The sequence below is a fragment of the Oreochromis niloticus genome, linkage group LG17 (genome assembly GCF_001858045.2).
Source record: "Oreochromis niloticus isolate F11D_XX linkage group LG17, O_niloticus_UMD_NMBU, whole genome shotgun sequence".
Lineage (NCBI taxonomy): Eukaryota > Metazoa > Chordata > Actinopteri > Cichliformes > Cichlidae > Oreochromis > Oreochromis niloticus.
This window is the reverse complement of record NC_031981.2, coordinates 18,406,216-18,413,555: the sequence shown is the minus strand read 5'-3', so window position 1 is coordinate 18,413,555 and position 7,340 is coordinate 18,406,216. Positions and strand designations below refer to the sequence as shown.

Below are 7,340 nucleotides of genomic sequence, written 5' to 3'. Positions count from 1 at the left end.
GCTTAAAAACTACTATTCGCATGCTCACATGTTAACGGGATACCCAAAAAGCCTGTTTAAAAACAGGACAGTGTGTATGCTGCAGTGACGCAGCTTTGAGCTTTGACCTGATAGTTCTGGATTCAGCCCATGTTTAAACTGTCAAAAGATTCAGGTTAAAATAACTGTCAACCGCTAGTCCCTTTCTGGGCTTCGGGCCTGAATGAACTAGGTCAGTTTGGATTTGGGTTGAAGTTTCAGCCCCCGTGCAGTTTTCGTGCAGCTTAAAAATTCCAGTCCAGCTGTGGTTTTCTGCTCCGTACCGACCCAGAGGCTGAAAGGATCCAGGCCACACTCCACACTGAAGGTCTTTTACTCGGTCGACCTTATCACAGTGCATAAACCTAACACAGAAAATGTTTCCCCGACAACCTGTCACACATAAGCACTTGCCACAAGTCACGGAGAGCTAGCCTGTGAGTTGAGTGTGTGTTTGTGGGTGTTTCTGTGTGTATGCTGCCTGGCAGAGCACCAAGTGCACCCCTACCTCTGCTGTCAATCTTGCTCTCACACTGGAACAAACCGGGGCATGTGGCCTCTCCTCTCTCCAACAGTACACCTAACACACAAACACATAGCACTCTGCCACCCGCTGCGCCACAGCCACTGATGGACACAGAGGCTTGCCGCAGCAGCACGCTCCTATTTCAATTACTCTGGCCCTCTCTTTCCCTCTCTTCTGCCCCCCCCCAATCTTCCTTGGCGACACAAAATGCACACCTCACTTCCAGCAAAGGTTTATTTTCAACTTTTGCTGTAATCCTCCACACCGCCCATTTTTCCCCTTTCCTTCAGTCAAAGGAGCATTTTCCCTTTCATCCACGGACCACCGCCGCCGCTGTACCAAAACTGATGGGCTGGGGGTAATAAAACGGAACAAAATGGAAACCCTACATCTACTACCACCAACAGCAAAAAAAAAGGACGAAGAATAGAGAAGTGACAGAGGCTCTGATAGCCACTCATCCGTGTAATCACATCCAGCTATTAGAATACTGCAGCTATCTGATGCCATTTGTTCTATCAGTGGATAAGCATTAGCGCTCATTAGTCACATGCATTAGCTCCTGAATTGGGCCTGACAGAGGAGTTGGTGTGGGTTTAAAACAGCAAAACAGGCGACGGCGTGGAAGAATGATATGTAGACAAAAGGATGGGTTGATGGATGGATGGGCAGTCAGAAGTATTGACTGGTGGGTTGACTGACAGATTGTTAAGAGAATGGACATGTATGTGCACAGACAGAACACAAATTGATGGATAGATTGGATGGATGGGATGATTTGTTGGTGGATACATGGACATGTGCTCTGAGATTGACAAAAAGTTGCAGCCTGAAGCCAAATGCTAATACATTTGACTTGAGACCTCGGATAATTATCAGTAAATCAGTAGCTCTCATCAAATAGTGTGGAAAACCTTTAAGAGTGAATAATGTTAACCATGCTACCATGTTTCCTAACTATGTGAGATGTTGCCAAAATAGTGTCTCTGTACATAAGAAAAGCTTATATATTCAGCTGCTTTCCCCCTCGACGTTGGGTTCTCACACATTTGAGCACTGCTATGTTTGGATTGCTCCTTTAAAGTCCAGCTCTTAAGGAATTTTCCAAACTTTGACACCCAAAACAGGAGTTTTGGGGTGTTTATGTGCAATATCCAAGCCTAAATAAAGGGGTGTTAGCTCAAATGTGTGACCATTATTTTCACCACTTGGGTTTTGCACAGTGAATTCGTCCCCTAGGGTCAGACTGTTCCACAAGTGCTTACCTTGAAGTGGACAGAGATCAGATTTATCCAAATGTTTTTAGTGTTTTGGAGTAGTTGTAGTCCATGTTATATACTGTAATGGTATCACTGATCCACCATGTAACTACATCTGCTACAGTTTTACTTCTGGATGGTATTACCTTGGTCTTCAGTAACACTCGGAGGAATCTCAGAGTCATTTTTGACTTTCTTTCACTGCTCATAATTAACAAATCTGCAGAACTGCTTTCTTGCAGTTGCACAGTATCTATCAAATTAGAAACCTCCTGTAAAGAGTGATGCTGAAAAACTAGTTCATGCATTTATTGCTTTTAGGCTGAACTATTATAATTCATTGTTATCAGGATGTCCTAAAAACTCCCTGTAAAGCCTTCAGTTGATCCAACATGCTGCAAGAGTATTGACATGGAAGAGATAGAAAGAGCAGATTTCTCCCATAGTGGCTTCTTTTCATTGACTCCCTGATTAATCCAGAATTGAATTTAAAATCCTTCTCCTAACACACAAGGTCTTGGATAATCAGGCCCAATCTTATCTTAAAGACCTCATAGTACCATATCACCCCAATAATGCACCTTGCTCTGAGACTGCAGGCTTATTTGTGGTTCCTATGGTATTTAAAGTTGAATAAAATATCCTCTTTTGTGGAACCAGCTCCCAGTTTTGATTTGGGAGACGGACACCCTTTTCGAATTTTAAGATTAGCCTTAAAACTTTCTTTTTTGACAAAGCATATAGTTAGGGCTGGATCAGGTGGCCCTAAATCCTCTCTTAGTTATTAGGCAATCGTGCTAGGCTGCTGGGGGATTCCCATGATGCACATGATGAGTTTTTCTTCACTCATCTCTTTTCTCTTTTTACTTTTTGCTTATACACAACTCTCCATTTAACCATTAGTAATTATTCATCTCTGAGTCTGTCTTGCCATGTCTACCTCCCCTCAGCCCCAACCAGTAACGGCAGATGGAAGGCCCTCCCCAATATGTCTAACATTTCTTCCTGTTAAAAGGGAGTTTTTCCTTCCCACTGTCACCAAGTTCTTGCTCACTGGGGGGGGGGGCTCTGAGTGATGGTGTTTTGTCTGTATTATTGTATGATCTTTACCTTACAATATATATTTGGCTCTATATATCTAAAATTCAACTGAGTTGACATTTTATCTATGATAGACACACTTCAGGAATCAACTCATGTATAAAATACAAGCTCGTTGTCTTTGAGGCGTGGCCTTTTGGACATAAAAATAAGCAATTAATGTTTCAACTTACACGTTTGTACCTCCACTAATTTGTTGACATGTTAGAGCCTAAATCACTAATTTAAACAAAAGCTGTCTGATTAATCAGTCATACACAGCAGACTCACTTGTAAATGTCTGCTTTACATCTCTGCCTGTGTCTTGGTGTATTTGTTTGTTCTGTTCTCTTTAAATTGCATTCTGTGTCACTCTTTTTTCAAATAACAACAGTCCAGTTACCCACGGGTATCATTAAAGTTTAATCAAATCTGAATTAATCGTGCATGCTTGTGTAGAAGCCGATCAAAATGTCTCATTAGAATCAATCATTCGGGTTAAGGACTTGCCATTAAAATAAAACAGCAGTGCTGATGAGTTCTAGAACAAATACGTCATCAAACAAACACGCTGTCACATCGGGAGAGGGTGATGGTGCACTGGCCGGTATCCAGCGATTTTACTGAAGCTTGACTTTCCTGTTAAGACCTGCAGACAGATGACAGATGTAATTCTTGACAAAATGACAAATGGTCTCCCTACATGTCTGTCTGTCCTGTCAGCAGGGGGGTAAATGTTAATCAATAGCACATCCCTATTAGAGGCAAGCAGATGCCACCTCCACCTCTGTGGCGCTTTGTGTCTGGTCTAAATGAAAGCCTGGGTCAGGACCACAGCTGTGGCAACCACACACACACACACACACACACACACACACACACACACAGTGAATATTGGATGAAAGCGTAGACAGAAGAAAGGGTAGGTTGACTGCGGGAGTAAAAGAAGTATGTTAGTTGAAGGTGGCCAACACGAATCAGTGCAGAGTGGGAGCCACGGTGCTGCTGAACTGGCTAAAGTAATGAGGCCGGCATAGCAGGGAATATGGCTAATATGGAGAGATCAAACTACTGGTACACCTCTAGGAACAAGCTCCCTGGGATCCCTGCACTTAGATGTGACACCCCGCAGGCCCAGACACAGGCCCACCCACACACAGACTGTGTGTGTATTAGCTAGCCTTCCTGTTAAGAACATTTTATATGAGTCATGATGTATTGACTTAAGACGGATGTGTCGAAATGGCAGAATACCAGGTAAATTCATAACTACTGAAACTGTGTTCTTACTTTTCTTTCAAGACAAAAATATCTTGCTTATAAAGATGGAAATATAGCAGATAAATAGAAGAGAACAGAGCATCATGGGAACAAAGTTTCACTTCAGTTCACAGGTGGCACTTCTGAAAGTTGTTCGATAGTTTCTAACATAGCCTTCAAGTTTTAAAGTCTTATATTTTGTGTTTAATTAGCTGATAAAATTTTAAAACTTTGTTTTTAGTAATGGTTTGCACAAAGAAAGCCAGGTGCTTTACTTGATAACACTTTTTGTATTTTGTTTAAGATTTTCAAAAGTTTCTTTGCACCTGAATTAAAGGCACATAGAAACAAGACATATAGAAAATGCACTTTTGTGAACCTTAAAGAAATCTTGGCAACAGCAGGGGGAGGTTTTTTTTAAGCTAACGAAAGGATTAGAGGCATAACTTTAATTCATGATATGAAATATACAACAAAAAACAGTCTGAAAGTTTGGCATTCTTTACTTTACTTTTAGCGAAAGCGAGTTTGATGTTACATGGTGAGGAGATGCTACCAAAGCCAACGCACTATGGAGGTAAAGTTAGAACACTCAGACCTCATTAGAGGTAAAAAAAAAACAAACAAAAAAAACTTCAATGAGGCTTTTTAATGTAACAAATTACCTTTTAAAGATACTATTACCCATCAAAGTTTGTTTGGCAATGCTTTGAAGATAAAGTGTTAAAAGTTGCAAAAGTATACCAACATTCTCAAATTTGGAGTTCTCTGTCTAACTTCAATGTTAACCCTGCCTTACATACCCTAAGTACACTTTTTTACAAAAAAAATATTACTTAAATAATCTGTAGCAGTATTTTAGTCATAAACATGTGCATTAACAGTCTAGGTGTGTCATCAAAAGACTGAAATTAAGCACCTTGAATATAAATGCTGCATCTAATGAATTACAGCTACACATTCATACAAACCTGATTAATAATGCTTAAGAATAAAAAACCCCCAATAAAAATACATGTGTTAAAATATTTTCACTTACCAAAACTGATGTCTACAACTGGGCCACTCGTACCAACAAATTCTCAACATTCAAGATGTTTACTGCCTTTAAATGACATTCATGTGAATTCTTCCATTTTTTAAAATCCTTTTTCAGATTATTCTGGGACTTAAGCACACGACCAGATCCATGTAAGCAAACTTGGAAAATTGTTTGAATGTTTTGCAAATTAGCCAGGTACAAACTGGCAGTCAACATGAAGAAAGCATAGAGCTGTAAACTACAGCCCTGACTGCTCTGAAGGACTGGGTGCTACCCTGTCCATAGGACTCCATCTTTAAGGCAAGTGATAGTGGTGGAGCAGAATTACGTCAGTTAGTGCCACTGATGTCATGTGGTGGAAAATATGGATTATGGGTATAACATTTTTCTAACTGACATTTTTAAAACTATTTGTCTGTCCTTGAGCCAACCAAGGAATACGGTCCTTGTTACAAATTTTGACGAAGGGTAAAAATAGACAACTCAACACCCTGTCTCTTAATAGCCCCCTTAATGACTCGAACAATGACCTTTCTCCAAAAGTCATGGGGGGAAAGCCATAGGTTTTGTAAGAACATTTTTCATTGAGATTTAAAGCATGTTCAATTCCTTAAGATGTTTCCCTTGTGCTACATGTACAGAGTGCAACAGAGAAGCAGAATTTTACTACGTGAAAATAGATATTATAATGTGTCCAAACCTCTGTGGCAGAGAAGGAAGAGCATATGCAGGGTGTACTCTTTGGTGGTGGACCCATACCAAGTTTGCGTCCAGGCTAGAGACCAGCCACATACACAAAACACTAAAGATGGAAGAAAAGAAGGAGAACAAAGAGAAACATTAATTATCAGTAGATTAGACATACCACCCTCCCGTCTCTGGACAGCTGACGACAGCCAGTTCAACAATAACAGCTGGTTTTAAGCTAACAGAATGCCAGCTAATGTTTCACTAAGAGCAACACCCACTAACAGCAGCAAGAACCTCAGTATGGCTGTCAAAAGCGAGCTTCTCTGACTCACTGACCTGCATTGTATCCTTTCACAAAGTTTTACATATGTGGGGCAACATACTTGTCCTACAGCAGCCACCGTAGCTGGGATTGTTCCCTTGAATTGGAAGGAGTGAGAAAACAGAACTCAACTGACTGCAATTTGAAATCTACTGACACTTAACGGTGAAAAATTTACACGCTGTAACTTTAAAAACACACACAAGCACAAGGCCCGGTTTAGGAACAGGAATGTGTAACACCAACACCTGTGTCAGCGGCAGTATAGCAGTTCCTCCTCCTTCCCACAATCCTCCTGGCCTTCACACCTGTCATTACAAACAAAATGAGTGAGAAATTACGCCAAACATTTGTCTGTGCTGTTTACCTGGCTTTGTGGGTTTGTCAGTTTAAAAAAAAAAAAAAAAAAAAAAAGCAAGATTGAGCGCGAGGTCGGAAATAAAACAAAACTGCTTTTTTCCCCCCGGTGAAGGACGCACACAAAGAACACGCTGAGAATACAAAGTAAGTGCTGTAACGGCACCCGAGGGAGGCCTTGTCAAACAAACAATGAGACACGATTAAATGGCATTATTATATGAAACTAGCTCAAGTCATCAGGGAGAGAAAGAGAAACAGATTCACATTTGCATCCTTCATTAAGTAATGGAGTTGTTTGAATGCTGACGCGCAATGTCAAGACATGTTGATGCCACGGCAGACATTTATGTTTCCCATGTACAGCATCCCTCTCACTGAAACTCTACAGGCCTGTCAGAGCTGCCGGAGCGAAGCAATCACTCACTCTCTCACACGCATACGGTACACACACAGACACACACTCGTACAAAAAGAGGCTGTATGCATTCAAGCATTCTCTAAACTAATAAACCTGCCTATGGACTTAGCCAGTCTTAGTCTGAAGTGTCATTAGAAGTGGCAGGCAGCTGTGGCAGCCTGTGAGGGGCTAAGAGGCTTGAGCTCCCACCGTCTGTAATCCCTGCAAACAAAGTACACGCCATGCTGGAAAATAAATATATAAGCGAGCGAGACATGCAAACATGATGCCACACACACACACGCACACAGTTTTACAGTAGGTGATGCAAAGATGCGCTCTCGAAAACTTCAAAGCAGCGGTGAAAATGCAAAGTCATGTGTGCG

At 41.2% G+C, this 7,340-nt stretch overlaps 1 long non-coding RNA gene across 1 annotated transcript; it reads right to left on the bottom strand.

The window, feature by feature from the left end:
- Positions 1 to 3,339: 3,339 nt before the first annotated feature.
- Positions 3,340 to 7,006, bottom strand: LOC109195084 (uncharacterized). The gene is made up of 4 exons (XR_002056763.2): positions 6,446 to 7,006; positions 6,212 to 6,294; positions 5,886 to 5,987; positions 3,340 to 3,532 (listed from the first exon to the last, which is right to left on the bottom strand). It is a non-coding gene; the product is annotated as an uncharacterized LOC109195084 (long non-coding RNA).
- Between the last annotated feature and the right edge of the window lie 334 nt (positions 7,007 to 7,340).